Source organism: Opisthocomus hoazin, chromosome 5 (genome assembly GCF_030867145.1).
Source record: "Opisthocomus hoazin isolate bOpiHoa1 chromosome 5, bOpiHoa1.hap1, whole genome shotgun sequence".
Taxonomy (NCBI): Eukaryota; Metazoa; Chordata; class Aves; order Opisthocomiformes; family Opisthocomidae; genus Opisthocomus; species Opisthocomus hoazin.
Genome location: NC_134418.1, coordinates 66,268,552 through 66,285,006, shown reverse-complemented (window position 1 = coordinate 66,285,006; position 16,455 = coordinate 66,268,552).

Genomic DNA, 16,455 nt, shown 5'->3' with positions numbered 1-16,455 from the left:
GTTAAACAACGAAGCTTTATGTCTTTGCACAAACAGCATCCCTGCTGTTGGGCGACCGCTGCGGCTCGCCGTCCCTCTCCTCCCAGGGGCCCTGTCCAGTGCCCGGCTCGCACGGAGCCGGCAGGCAGGAGCTCACCACCCTCGCTATGGGGGGCCCTGAGACAGCATCGCTCTCTGTGCGCTGCAGCCCATTGCGTCATCGGGACCGCAACTCTCAAAACCCCTCACACCAGCAAGAACAAGAGTATGTTTTATTGCCTTGATGAGCAAAGGCAGCCCTTTGGGTTTGGAAACTCGCAGGTGGCTCCACAAGAACAAGGCCTTGCATCTCAGCATCAAGCCCTCTGCAGCTGGGACCCCATAAACTCCTTCCCCTGAGCAAGGATTAATAGTGATTCATGCCTGTGTGTGTACTGTTAATATGTGTGAGCAGGTTTTAGTGGAGCTTGAAGGAGGTATGTGCCAAAGTACACACAACAATTCACTGATGGTCACTGTAAAAGTTTATAATGAGATAAATGAGAACAACCACGTTTCCTTTAATCAATATGCAGAAAACTCTTTAAGCTGAAAAATGATTAGGTATGTTGAATGTGTGAAAAATGCACACTGATAAAGGAAAGGCTGTCTCAGCACCGGTAAGACGTTTGCATGCCTGGAAACCGCAGCCTCAGGCCGTTTCCAGGCAGATGCGTTTTTCCGAGGCTGAGCAGACAGCAGAACACGCGGCTGCACCGCCCTCTGCTACGTGGGCTGTTATTCATCCTGCTAGAAAGGTCGTGCTGTGCACTGCTCAGAAGGGCACCCAAAGCATCCGCACTGATCTCTCAGCCTATTAAATTCAAAATGACACACTGACCCTAGTAAATCACTACAGATTCCCCACTCTTTTCCAGGAAATATGGAGGTGGAGAGCAGGGGGAAATACTCCAGCTTCTGCCATCTTTGCAAACCAGTATTGTAATGATGAGCTGCCGTCTGTCAGAATGCCAGAGCTCAGCTACCCTGCCTTGGAAAACAGTTCCTGAGGAAAGGTTGCCCATTCCTCTTTAAGCACCATGTCATGCTGGATATTGCCTGGAGCCTCTTGAACAGGAGACTTTCTGTGCCGCAGGAAATTTCAATGCACCATTTGGTTTCATCTGCAACTGGAATGAGCTTTCCAAATGTCCATTTCCCACAGAAGGGAAAAAATCAAGAAAAACATGGTTTTTAAAAGTCAGAATAACCTATGATACCACCACAGTCTGGCAAAAGCAAGTGGCTCTGGTATGGCTTTATGTGTAGTTTTAGATACAGGAATAAACAAAATTCTAGTGGCACGAAACCAGGAGGTGTATGCTCACATATCCTTGGTGACGGGCAGTTTCACCACAGCAGCGTTTTAGCTTCGGCATGCACAGCCACTGCCTCCCCCGTACGGCCGGGACGTCAGGATCCACAGTAACCAGGTGGATTTGGCAGCCGGCAGCTTTTACAGCAACGCGGCATTTTGGGGCAAGTACTGAAGGGCGCAATGGCTGAGGTTCATCTGGTATGCTCCTGCATTTTTCCTTGTTTTAGCCACAGAGTGAGTGATGACTTTAATGTTTGTCTTTATAAAGTGAGTAGGAGTTATATTGGCTATACTGTTACTTGGCAGTCTTCATGGCACTACGCTCATGATTAATAGGGAATAACTATCCTGCAATTCAGCCATAGAATGAAATGGGAAATTTCGGTAGCAGTAACCAAAGAAAATGTTGGCAGTGGGTGCTGTCTTTGGGCTATTTTTGCCTAACCAGACTAATGTGAATAGATTTTTTTAAATAGTTCAAGCATATAAATATTCAAAGCGATGGCAATACATTTTATTAAAACCAGCGCGTTGTTTGGTAGGGCAGAAGGAAATAATGGCTCAAGGGTCTGGGAATGGGAGACAGAACCGTTTACATCTAAGTCACTCTTTCACATCCAGCCAAGGTCAGCAGTAAACAAGAATCATATCATTACCAGCTGGTGGTCCACAGAATGAGAAATAAATTGATAGTGTGAGTCCGGTTTCCATTAACGGAGGCAAATATTACAAAAACAGAACCAGAAGTGGAACTAATTGACACCGCTGCTGGCTCTACCTGGGAAGCTAAGGACAGAGCAGTGGTGTAAAGCCGACCACCTTGTCAGCACGATGGGTGGTCCCACCAGGGCCAAGTTGGAGCCCATTGGGCAATGCACGCTGCCCTTCTTTTTGTGACAATAGCACAGCACTGCACCTTCCACCTCTGGGGCAACGTGTCCAGCCTCCTGCATGAGTGCCACAGAGATGCTAAACCCCAAGACCTCCTCCCAGCAGGCAAGGAGGGACCCCCTCGCCCCCCTCCTTCCCTGGGAGCCATACGTTCCCAGGCCAGACACCTATGACCAAGGGATTTTCATTGGCATTTGCATCACTCATGGCCTCTTGCTCCACCTTCCTGCAATTACATGTCCACTTGAAATAACAAAGTTTTGAAGTATTATATGTGAGCTTGGACTGAGGTGGCAGCTGATGTCTATTATTATTTTTATTGTTTGTTTCTTCTGGGTTTTCTGGTGTAATTAATTTATCTAGCCATAACGTTTTAAAAACACAATCAAATGTCATTTTAATTTGAAGCCAAAAAATACAGACTCATAATATATGAACGCTTAAAAAATGATGACTCTTTTTTTTTAAATACCACAAAGAGAACATCAGTTTAGCATAATTACATTAAAGAACAATCGCCCGAGAGAGAGAAAAAAAAAAGAGTAAAGACCTGCCAAAACTAAAAAGACTGCATGGGTCAGTGATTGCTTGATTACAATGTACACGTTACAATATGCATGTGTATATATAAGCACATACATGCTTGTACATGATAGTATATAAACCAGCATGCTTTAACACTTAGCTCCAAATTTGTACTTTACAAAATGGTCCTTTCATAGGTATTAAGAGAGCATGAGATCCAGAGCTACAAAAGGAAGTGTGCTGGTTTGTTTTTACTTTTCTCATATGACAGGCCAAATATTGCCTTTCTTGACATTAATATCTGGAAATTTGTTACACAAGTAAGGTAAGGGGAAAAAATTAATAAATGGGACTCATTAAAGGCATTGCCAGAAAAAACTTACTAGATTTGGCCAGGCCACTGATTTAATCAAAATTTTTTCTTATTGAAAGCAAATGTTCAAGTACAGTGGAGTGGAACTGGCTAACTGGGAAGTTCCAAAAAGCAGAAAATGAGTACATATAAATCTCCATATAGCAAATATTAAATGGAAGATAGCTCTATCTGCATATTCTGGGAAAAGTGGAAATAAGGAAAAAAGGCAGAATAAAGCTCGGACATCTATGAAACGATGCTCTCTGGGGAAGGAAGCAGCGGCTCTCCTTTTCTGCCTCTGGGCTGCTGGGGTGGCTGCTGGAGGCTGGCTGCGCTGCGAGCACGAAGCCGCTGTGAGACGCTTTCCTGTCTCCCCAACATATTTGGATTTATAGAAGATTTCCCTCCAAGAGCTGGATCTGCGCTGAGCAGTGATCGCCAAGGCAAACGCTCCACGCAGGAAGGCAAAAAGCTGCCCAACGTGCCCAGCGGCTCAGCAGTGGCCGGCTGCATCTCTGCACCCCATTGCCTGCCCTGGTGGATCCAAGGGCCCTCATGTGATCTTGCTGGAAGACGTGGCCAAAACCCAGCTGTGACAGATATATTTGGGGGCCAAGGGAGAAGCAACCGAAGCAGTAGGGGCAGTTTTCCCCTGTCAGCCTCAGAAGTCAACATGCATGTGCTCCTCTGAGAGCTGGTGACTGGTAGGGAAGTCCTGGTGGCTCCAGTTCCCTGAAGTACCACCTGCAGCACCCATGCATCTTTATGCACCTAAATGGGGCCTCATAGCTCTGGGCAGATGGGGTGGGCAGTCCCGTACATCAGCTGGGTGAAAACGCTACAGTTGTCTGTAGGAGGGAACTTCTGGCTCTCTGCACCAGGGCCGGGAGAAAGGGCCAGTCTACACCATCTTCTGTTTGCACATCAGCGTGAGAAAGAGCAGCAGCACGTAAGATAAGATGAGCACTTTTGTCTCATTTCATGTCCTTGCCTGATAGTCGGCAGGGAAGCACTTCATGCCATGCAGCGACTGGCACAGCCATGGGTTGGAGGAGATAAAAACACTGAGCAGAAGCTATGCGAAATGCCACATGTACAAGCAGCCCCGTACGAGGCCGCTGTGCAAAGCTAAATATTTTCCCTACCCCTCTGTGTGTGCGATCTGCACCTTGAGTCAACTATGTCACTTTGCTATAGACAAAGACTTTGTTTTACGTACAGGAGTCTTAAAAATAGCCTTCACCTCCTGAACCCCTTTCTACAACCGCTCCTCCGCTTAGCCACAAGCTGAAGCTAATTTTCGCACAACATCTGCTGTAATCAAAACCACGTGTGTGGCTATAAGTAAGGACAGAGAATTTATGGCCCATGCTCTTCCCATCTGACACTGGGAAGCTTTTGTGTGCATTGTCTGTACGTCTGCATTAGCTATAAGACTTTGGGTCCAGGCACCCACATTTTTCTTTTTCAAAAACACTCTTTTTTTTTTTTTTAAGTCAGCAAGGAATGCTCATTACCATGATGCTTAGGGGGGAGTAAGTGATGCCAAGCTGACTCTAGCGGAGATGCAGGCTACTGTGCACAATTAGTTGTTAGGCACTGAAGAGGCCTGTCGCGGTTTTTTGATCTTCCAATGTGCTTTAAAAAGGTTCCTCAGCTTGGACCAGCTTTCCCTCACTATAGGTAATTAGGGAAGAAAAATAAACAAAAGCAGGACTCCTCTGGCTGCAGAGAAGTGCTGTGCTCAACATAACCCCCTCAGCTGTACAGCGCCAGAGGGAGTTGCTAACAGCACTGACAGTTCAGGCAAGTGATTTATGAAGCTTTCCTTTTGTGAAAAGTTGGCATCTAGACAAACTATACCCCCGCTGCTGACTGTGTACACCTCTGGCAAATATAAAACCTGAGATTATTCTATAAACAGGCCATTATGCCCAGTGACTCCTCTTAAAAAAGCATGATTAGAAACCAAAGCACCTTGATCCACGTTCATTTAATATTTGTATTGAGGATTATGATACAGCGGCAGAAGAACAAGACACACATCATACCACTTGGTACAAGAGAAGATAAGTAACCCTTTGTTTACTTAGATATAAACCTGAAACTCTCCCCTGCTGAATCTGTATTGCTGAGCTAATCCATTCCATTATGCCGAACACATTTTTCTTAGACCGTGTCACTAATGGACAGTTTCTCTGCCGGTCTGGGTGCAGCGGTGACAAATCTCTGTTCATACAATGTCCCGTGTCCCATTCCTGTCAACTTCACAATGGCAGTATGCACCAAGTTTGCAGATTAGTACAGTGGCGAGCACAAATTCATCTGTTTCTTATACAGTTTTTAATGTCCTCATCCAATTGCTCATGCTACTATGCGCGAATGGTGTCATGAGGTTAGTGGGTATTACTAGGTACTAGTGCTTGCTTGGACACCATCCCACCAAGCAGCCCATGCCCTGGGGCAGCAGACCATTATGCCGTATTTGTGACACTTTGAAGAGACAGTAAACTATTTTTAAGTGATCACTTGGAGAGAAGCTTAAAATTAAAGATATCTGAAACTGTGTTTCTGTATTTCACAGGAAGGATGCAGTCCAGGTTTGTGGTCAGAGATAACGTGGCACTAAGGAGTTCTGCGTTATAAAAAATCCATTTCCATGCAAGAACAACTGCAGAGGCAGATGAGGAAGAGAACCACATGCACCACTCAGCTATTGCAAGGCTGCTCATAATTTGGATGAAAAACAGTAACAGGGGTTTAAGACAGCTTAAGAGTGGGCTAATGTGTTTAACCTACCGATAACTCAATCAAAGCTTTCCAGATCCTGCTGTAAGTGCACAATATACTTAACCCAGTGCAAGAAATGTCATCTATTCTGCCTGCACAGAGGTGTTTCTCCACTCAGCTGAGCTGTTTTTGTTAGGGTAAATGGACTGCACTGTTACAACCAGCACTGAATCCACACACGAGTTCAGTTCCCTGTGGTGGCTGGATCTTGCTTATGCCGAGAGGATGGAGAACGAGAGCAAGCGTGAGTGTGCTCACATTTGATGGCTGGGCTGACAGAACACCAGCTGTGGATCACCTCTATTGACCACGCTAGCATGAGATCCCCAAGTGCCCCATGGCAGTAGTACCAGGCACAGCGGGGTCCCGCTCGCCCTTTGCTAGCATGGCCCAGCCCGGGGCTGCACTGCACAGCCAAGGCTGGACCCTCGATAGCCCAGGCACTGCACAGAGCTCCATGGCACAGCTGGTTTGGATTATTGTCCACCTACGTCCCTTTGCCAGTGCAACCCAGAACTGAACCACTGTGTTTGTTATAAGGGGAAAAATGCAGGAACAACATTAAAAACCTGTCATGAATGAAGTTGCAGTGACTCCCAGAGGGCTGTTTCACATCACTTCTAATTCATGAGTCTCTAGTTATTACTGAATGCTCCAGCCAACAAGGGACTGGACAAAATCGGATGAGAATACGGCAACACCTGATGTCCAGGACTGTTGATAACTGCTCCTCCTAAAATGTACTGAATCATAGAATCACAGAATGGTAGGGGTTGGAAGAGACCTCTGTTGATCATCTAGTCCAAACACCCTGCCAAAGCATGGGGGTATCTATAGGGTATCTATACAAGGGCAATGGTTACTGACTTAAAAATAACACGACATAATGATCTTGAGGATGCACTAATATCCAGTCCCTTCAACCTCTATAGCAAATGAAGTAACCCAGTCTTTAAATTATGGAAAGAATGTTTCCTCATGGCACAAAGGAGGACCATAAAGATATATATTCTCTGGGGACTTATTTCAGGAGGGCACAGTATTCTTTTTCCTACCCCATCACAACATTTAACTCTCACCAATATCAGATATAGAGGCATGTTTGGCTGGAGAGCTACAGCAAAAGGAAATTGAGGAATTGATGTGGGTGTTTTGGATGACATCCATAGTGGGACACTGTGGTTTCAGGGTGATGTTTTTGTCAGCTTTGCACCTGTCCTGCCTGGGAAGCTGTGCAGACCAGCCTGATTAACACGAGTGAGTTTAATCAGGGCTTGAGAAGTCACCTCCCTGCCAAAAGTCTGGGAGGTTTTTATAACCCACCTATGCCATCACATCAGCTAAATAAACTCTCCCTGCTCTTTCTGGAGTGGTGACAACATTTATTTGATCTGTTTGGCACCATAGATTAAATACAAAGCTGCACACGAAAGGGAAGAATTTTTTTTCAATTACATTTTAGGTGAGATGGAGCAAGAGTAAGAGAGAGAAGGAGCAAAGTCAAATAACCAAGGTGTTATGTTAGAAAAAAAGGCTTTTTCCTTGGCACAAAGTAATTGGAAGTAGAGCCAGGAAATTATGATTCTAATACCTACTCTGTCATCGATTCTCTGTGTGGTCTTGGGCAAGTCCTTTAACCTGCCTGTCTAATTTCTTCAACCTGTAAAATGGGGACAACCAACCACAGAGGAGTTTGATGAGTACTAGCAGATGTTTTCACAGCACATTGAAAAAATGTGAGAATCCATGGATGTGCTGTTATTACTCCCCAGGAGTACACCTGAATGGAATGAATCTGAAATTAATAAATTGTATATAAGATGCAAACAATATTCCTCTTTCTGCAGTGGGCAATTTAATTTTATTTATTTTTAATTGAGTTACAAAATATCCTTACTAGAAATTGTTGCTCTAAAGCTGGTTGGGAAATAGTTTGTTGCAACATTTTATCTTCAGAAATTTCTGCTATTTCAATTGGGTCCCTAAGATTTCGGTATGTTTCTGTTTCTTAACTACTAGAGTACAACCTAAAGGATTAAGTCGCTGGAGAAAATACCAGAAAAACTGAAGTTTGCTCAAAATTTGCTCATTCAGTAGGAAATTCAATCTATCCCCTTCAAGGTAGACATGACTAGAGTTTGCATTTGGCCTCTTCACGTTTCTCTCTTCCTTCTACCAATTTTGACAATAAAAGCTCCTCCCCAGAGACCTTACATAAAAGAAATGCAGGAAGGCTGTGCGCATGGACAAATGGAAGATACAAGAAATTAAAATGGGCCATCAGCACGAAGACATGATGAGAACCTTTGTAACTTTGCTACTTGAGTATTCAAGAGCTTTCACTGCAATGAAATAAGCCACACAGCAGAAAGCTTAAATACAGCAGTTTGATAATTTCATGTCTAAAAGTAGTATCCTTTGCTCTTAGTCATTGCCTTACTACAGGTCTGATTTGCAAAGACGCTGACCATTTGCCAGTCTTCACAGGAATCCCCAGGAGCTGAGAGACGCTAAGCAGGGTCAAAAAGCAAGCCCCTGCCTAGGTGCCTTGGTCCAATGTGGAAATCCAGCTCACGGTGTCTCTGAAATTTCTGCCTTATTTGCTTTCAGATGTCTGCTGTGCTAACTCTAGCTTTGGTACAAATCAGCGGATTTGAGGATTTCTTATTGGCTTGAGATACACTGTAAAGTCTATTTCCAGCAGCTGAAGAAGGGGTTAGGTTTTCTTGCAGTGTGGAAGTCAGGGTGTAACAGTACAAATTCAGGCTAATGGAGCCGATCTCGTTCAAATTTCAAACATTTGCTATCCCCTGGAACAAGTGTTGCTTTAGACAAGTTGCACAAGATGCTAGAAAAAAACTGGGACTTCACTGCCATCCTCAAACAAAGAGCATATTCATTAGGAAAACCACCTCCTCTGAAGCACTTAGGCATATGTTTCCTACAGACAGCAAGGGCTTCAAGTCGTATCATATGTTACTCATTTACATATCACACTAACTAGTGAAGACAGCAGAAATCTAATGTTACTTCCTAATGAGCAGCTTATTAGTCACCTCTTCCCTCAGAGGACTTGCGCCACGCTGCATGGTTGCAGTTAAGAAGTCACCAGATGGTGTAGAGTCAGCACTCCAGCTTTTTACACCCAAAGCTCGCTCTGTTTTTTTTAAGCAACAGGTTATTTTATGAAAGTCCAACTAAATGAGGAAGAAAGCAGCCTCAGTTCAGGAGAGGCATGCATGTGGTGGGCGCATGCGTCCATTGGTGAGGACGGTACCACGAGCACCTGTGATGGTGCTGCTTGGTGCCCATGCGGACAGGCCGGAGGTGGAAAGAGCTCAGAGACATGTCCCAGCAGCACAGAGCTGTGTATGACCTGTGGGCAAATGCATCTCACCACTTACCTTGCTAATTCTCCCAGGGCTGTACAACCTCGACTACCCAAGTGTTAAAACTGTGCCCAGTAAAGAATTTCACTTGCATTTGATAACAGCGGAGCAGCTCAAACTGGCCACAGAAATCAGTAAGAAACTTCTAAGGAGGGAGGTCTTTCAAGGGAGCCCACTGATTTCTTTTCCTTAGAGGTCTCTGGGAAGAATTTAATTTCTTTGGCTGGTAAAGAGAGTTGTCATGAGCAATAGCTTAAATTCTCGTGTGGCACGGTGTTGGTTTCATTTAAACCATTTAGCAGCCCTGCTTAAGGCATCTGCTTGTGTAACCGATCCTCTGCTGGAGCTCCCAAATCTGCAGAATTCCTGTGCTGTTGTGCCAGCACACTGAATGGCTTCCCAGCGCCAGAAATTGTCTGTTCACAATGCCTGAAAGACAAGTCAGGTCTGTAGCTTACCAAGTCAACTAGATTCAAGACCATTGTACCCTAGTAGCGATTTCAGGATATACGTCAATAGCTTTTGTCTATTGCAGTCTAGTTGGACCATCATATACGTGATTGATGTAACAGGAAGATGGCAGAGCTGAAGCAGACCCCTATTTCGAAAGCATTAAGATAGATGATTAGTCCTGTCAGAGACGATGGGTTTCCTTAAGCAGGTAATTTTTTCAGGATCTTGTGCTAAGCCACAGAGGAGGGTGAGCTGGTGACTTCACCTGGAGCTCCACATCACAGAATGGTAGTGTAGCCAGCTGCATTAGCTAGGAGTGACACACAGGTGAAGAATAAAATACCACGGCAAAGCTTTTCAGAGGAGTTTACACAAGCTGTGCCTAAATTAACCTTGATTTAAGGCCAGTGCTATTAGCCTCTCGCTTTATCAAGCAACTTATTTAAAAAAAGGGTTCTTCTTACAATACTTGGATTTCAGCACTTTGTTTTTTCAGTAATAATCTCTTTTCTGTTTTAGGATTTTAAATTAAAACCTTTTGCCTTGTAGTTTTTCCACTTAGCAAGTGGATTATTGCCACTTAAAACAATGTGAGGCAAGTATTACCCCTTGTGTTAGAGAAGGATCTGAAAAAACACAAAAGCAATAGAAATATGCCAACTTTTGCTTATACATGTGTGCATATCAATGGTTTTCTGGTGTAGGCACATGAGAGGAGAGCTGGGAAGAAAGTGCCGGCATGATTGATTGCATTTTCCTGTTCATGGTCATCTGTCTATGTGACATACATACAACGGTACATATGGTTAGCATAGCCCTCCTGACTCAGTGTGAGTATTTCACACATATCCACCTCAAAATCAAAGCTATAACTCCTTGCACTTGTTTATTTTGCTGGGGTGATATGTAGGGAAAGGTGACCCAAAGAAAACAAAATGAATAATACCAGAGAATTCCATTTTGACTCAAAACTCAGCAAAAACCAGACAAAGTTTTCTGAGGCGTAGAGAAGATGATGGAGTACTGTGGCCACCTGACCCTTTTCCCATGGATGCTGCCATCTCCATCATCAATCCTTTAACTTCTTACCTATTTTTGGAAACCGTTCTCACACTAAATTTCCCAAAGTTGTTTCAACTGGGATAGAATGAATGAAAACTGAATTAGGTCCAATATCTTGTCTTTTATACTGGTAATATATTTGAAGAAAGGGCTGTTTAAGCCTTTTGTCTTGCATAGAATGAAGCACATTGCCCCTGCTACACGACCTGCCCATGAATAACCACAGCCTTTCAAAGCTGCTTTGTCCTCTCCCTCCAGCATTTTTCTCAGATTTATATATCTTTTCTCAGGATTGCAGGAAGTATTAAAGTCACTTTGAGAGATGCCTTTTCAATACTATTTCTGCTCCAATGCAAGGAAAAAAACAAATCAAACCAGAAAAGAAAATCAGAAGGATTCATCTGGGAATTTTACTGCTTAGTTTTTGCCTTTAGATGTAGTAGTCTTGTAATTTTCTGAAGTGTCACCATACAAGATCTCACCTCTTTCAGGGCTTTTAGGTTTCTTGAAACACAGTGGCATTGTTTTGATACAGGAGCAGTCCGACACGTGGACGGTTGATGCTTCATACATTTCCACTCTTGATCCTATATTTGCATCAGCTCATGGACCCTCAGTCTCCCAGTGGTTAACCATGCTGACTCTGGTTAACATGGCAATCCAGCAGTGTTAGATTACACCTGATATCGGGATCTGGTCACTGTCTTTGTTTCCAGTTTTGTAGTTCATTCGTCAGAGGGCAGAGGACAGAAATATTTCTACTCAGAGTCTCTAGGTCCACAGATGTCTGTTTTGCTCAAATGCACATGAAAAAGGGTTTTTCATAGCTCCTTTTACATTTTATTTAATTCTATTTTAGTTTAAATTAAATTAATTTAGAATGAATTTAATAACAAATATTTTTTATTTATTAATTTTTAAAAAGCTCACTCGCAGCCTGTTATCAAGAAGCATGTCAGACCCAAAACATAGCTCTTGTTTCATATGCAGTATGAAGAATAATAACTATTTTAAGAATAAAACTGATACTTGAACAAAATTCCGTTATACAATACTCCCCTGTTGGGGAAAGAAAATAAGCCATAACCACGGCCTATCCACTTACTTTTTCCATTTCTAGTCTCTTTCTGTCTAAGGAACATTGTCAAAATTTTGCAGAGAGAACCAAATGCCAGAGAAAGGAGTAAGAGGAATTTCATGGCTATCTTTCCAGCCATGTGTTTTCTTGTCCAGTTATCCCCAGCTGTTTGATTCAGCTCTATCTGGGAGTTCAGTGCCTGCCACCCTGAACAAATATTACTATTTTTGGTGCATGTTCTTAGGTGCGAGTCCCATTTCCCAGGATGCTCAGTATGATAATGGGGATCTGTCCTACCTCTTCCTCAACACGCTCAGGCCAGAACCTCACCAGACACATTTTGCTGTGGCTTCTAGTTCATACATACCTTCACTGCAGGAGTCTCCCACTCAAGTGCACCAGCAGCATTAGCTCTCCCAAACTTTGCAGGCTCTCGTCGCACTCCTCTAAAAAAGGGATGGCAGATTATTTTCATAACCTGACTTCTGTGTCCATTTCCTCTTCCCTTTCCCTTACAAATATAGTGGAAGTGCTTGTGGCAAGTGTGTTTGCTAAAGCTGCAAGCTGGAAGATAATTTTGGAGACTATTTGAGGGGAGCAGAGGGCTTTTACCCCTCGGCCATGGGAATATGCCATGTGGGTGATCGCGACCAAGGAGGTTTGGTTAGAAAGCTCTTAGCAAGATCTTCACCAGCTCTCCAGAGACTACGAGCTGCTTGCAGACATTAAAAGGGGATGGATTGTCAGTGGGTAATACAAAGTGCGTGTATTTTTTGGAAATGCCAAATGAAAGCACTTCTTTTCCTTCAAAAGGCATTTCTGCACTTGGTGCACCTTATAATAAGATACACAGCTGCAAAGAGTCTTCCTCCTCTGTGTGATCTGCAGAAAGGTTAGAAACGATTATTATCTTTACACTAAAGCCTCATCTACCTCATTAGCAAGGGCACAGCAGCCTCCCAGCCATGCAGGGCAGGGGCTCCCCTGCACCAGCCCACGGAGCAACACCAAGCAGGGGAAGTTCTCTCTCCCTGTGGATTTGTGGCAGGAGGATGTGCTGCCCTTGCACGCCAAGAGGCTTGGGATGCAGGTCTGCCCAGAAAATGGCACTCAGGGTGGGCAGGCAACTCACCTTGTGAGTCTCCAGTTCATCTGGAAAAAGTCCCATCTGCCTGCAGGCAGCTCTCAAAGAAAGAAGGTAGAGAAATGAAATTGCTGAATGAGGTCTTTGGCTCAGATGGCTTCCCCAGCCCTAGTCATGACCTTCCCTCACCCACAATTCATTGCTGTAACTGAAATGTCACCAACCAAGTTGTGGGTACAGCGCACGTGGGAAGAGCAAGGCTTGTCCTGCGAAGAGGGGCGCGGGGAGCCCGCCGTGGCCCTGCAGCGGGTGCACGCACCTCTGCAGCGCAGACAGGCTCTGCCTTTCAAGACAGGCTGATAGGAAAAAGGTCCTCAGATCCCCCCCAGAACTCATCTTACACTAACCAAGGAAAACACATGTAATTAAATTAAGGCACTTTTGGTTTTATATCAGTAGAATTTATAAAGATACCAGTGTGACAGTTTCTAGGCACAGATATAGCCTTCATGTTTTTCCTGGATGCAGCACGTTGTTTTCTCAGCCAGAAAGCTGTGCTAGGGAGACTCTTGGGCATGAAGCAATGCTCCAGGTCATCTTCCTTGGTAACGAGAAGGGGTGGTATCTGCCCTTAAATTGTGTTTCTATCTAATTAAATTCAGCAAGAGTGCCTTCTTTAACAAAAGCCAGTCACATGGAAGTATTTGGACTGGGGAATGCTGATATCTGATACAAAAGTTCTCACTAGCTGTCATGCTTTTCAAAGATGATAAAACATTCAATCAAGCCATAAGCCTGACTGTTACATTTTGACAGTGTATTTCCCACATCCAGAGTCTCCAGGTGTAACGGGGTATGTTTTCAGCACAGGGGCAGTTGACTTTGGGTGTGGGTGACTTTAGGAGTTCAGTTACATGCAGATGTGATGTGATGTGATGTGATGCTGAAGTTGAGAGCATGATGCATCTCTGTTGCCACTTGCCACAGATGACTGTGGCACTTGCGAGGCATTGCTGTGGTGGAAGAGTTTGCTGGCAAGGCTCTCCCTACCTCCTGCCTCAATAGCATAAGGGGTTCTTTCCTTCCCACACTGTTCCCAGTAACATTGAGCACTGCCTTGTTCTGCCCCCTGTGTTCCCCAGTGGCAGGTTTCTTTTCTTCCTGGAGATGATGTGGAAATGAGGAATAAAAATCAAGCAATAGCATCCTGACCAGTTTCAGATTGTATCCACAACTGCAGGAGCAGGAGGTCCATTGAGGGTAGCAAATGGAGGAAAAAGGTAGACTGAGGCTGATGCGCTGCAAGCGTAGAACAAGTTCCGAGGGAGGAAGCATTGGTAGAAAGAGCGTGCAAAGCACTGATGGCCAGACCGGTTATCTTCAAGCTTCCTCTCCAGATCCGTGGTCCACTAAAAGGAAAGAGAGTTTAATTCTCTCTCAGGTAAACAGCTCAGGATCTACATGCAGTGTTTCCCTGAGCTTCCTACACTCTACAGGACAGCTATTGTACCAAGTTAGGTTCAGAGAGGCCAAGTTTGGGGCCAAAAATGGTGAACTAGAAAAGGGTGTTCCAGCTTCCCAGTGCCTTGGAAGAAGGTGGTTGCTGGTTGCTGGTTCGTCCTGTACCACGAGATGATCCTGGGGACTGCGAAGCACTCTCTCCAGTGGCACGTGTGGAAACGCTGCTACAGTGGCCATGCAAAAACAGCATCTCTGAGCCCAGTGAAGCACCCTTGTGAAGCACAAGGAGTGGCACTGCACTGGGGTTGGGGGGCAGCCCACGTTACCTCAAAGCCGTGAAAGGAATTCTTTCCTCAGGACAACCCAGTGTACCATGGGTCAAGCCAACATGGGGCGGGTGGTTCTGGAAGCTGCCCCTCTCCAGAAGAAAGCAGAACTTCCTCCCAGGTATGCCAGGAATGAGGTGCCTCCTCGCACTCAGAAAGAGAAGCATCCATTTCACTGAAAAACAGATGCTTGGGCATCATCTGGTGCCTGCAGGCAGCTGCCAGCTGAAGTACTGAGTCCGAACCTGGACTGGCAGCAGAAATGGCCCTGAACAAAGGCAAAATTATTGTTGATGTCATTTATAAATTACCATCTTTGATGTTTAACAAAACTGGGCACACTATAAATTAAATAAATATTTGTTCATGGATTCATGAAATGCAATCATTGTCAACTAGAGATTATAGCAACAACCCACAGGAGGTGCAGAACAAATGGGATTTGGCTTTAGTTTTTAATTTAGATGCAGACTGCCATGTCTTGTTCACAATGAAATAGTGACTAACTTTACAAAGATAATGTGCTTTTATTAGCACAAAGGGTCTTTGGAGTGGAAGCCTTGCAATCAGCCTGGCCTTGATATTTACTGAAAATAGAACTAATTCATGTAGTCCTTGAAACATCAACAACTAGGAAATGGTGGTTGATTTCTTTTGCTACAGAGACTGAGCAGACCTAGTTGTGATCTGGGCTGGTCAGGGTAAATGTTATTGTTCGCACTGGGACTAAGCCTCTGCCAGATGTCCTATCTAGACGACCTTAAGAAAAGAAAGGGCAGTGGGAGTTATTTGGAGACAACTAGATCTCTCATAAAGTAAAACTGGATGATCCCAATAATTGTATTTCATTTAATTTACAGCCTCCTACGCTTGCCCATCAGAGCATACTGGGATACCCTTTTCCTGCAGGAGTGCATTGCACAAAATCTAATCATTTCTGCTGAGTTGAGAAACGAATAAAAATACCTCAGGTACACATTTTATTTGTAATGTTTTCTTAATCTTTTGGACTGACCTAGGCATATTGCTCATGTAATTATAGCCACTAAAAAATAAGGTCAGGCTCAAAAAAATAAGGACCAGAGGTGGACGAGAAGACTGTCACAGTATTCTTCTTAAACTACCTTGTCTTTTTGTCATTGACCCGCTGGAAGCCACTGGGCTACTTTAGGAAAAATGAACCTCCTAATAGCGAAGTCCCAGTGATCTCAGATTGAGTTTGCATTGAGCAAAAAGCAGAGCATTTGACTTTCCTCTTAGAGTTCAACATCACACACGTGCAGTCATCCATCTGTTTTCTTAACTAGCTTTTAGTTAGGAAAACAAAAGCAGTGAAGTGAATTTTGTCAAAGACCCTGGGAGGACTATAGAGCATAATGTACCAAACAGTAAATATTTGCTTCAGTATTACAATATATGCTTCGGAATACTAGAGCAAAAGAGAGTATTCTGAGTAGTGACCAAGGCCCATGGTCTTGATGGGAAATACAATTTCACCTGTGAACTGGCTTGGTACTTTGGCCATAGGCCAGACAAGGCCAAGGAGCAATGCTAGAGGGTAAAACTTTCAACCCCTCTCTGAAAACAAAACAACCTCTGGGCTTCAGACGAGTGTCTAGTACACCCACCTAACTTACGAGGCACCCAGCAATTTTGACAGCTGTGACCGTGAGCCTCCCTGGGACAGCATGCTCACTGCTTCAGC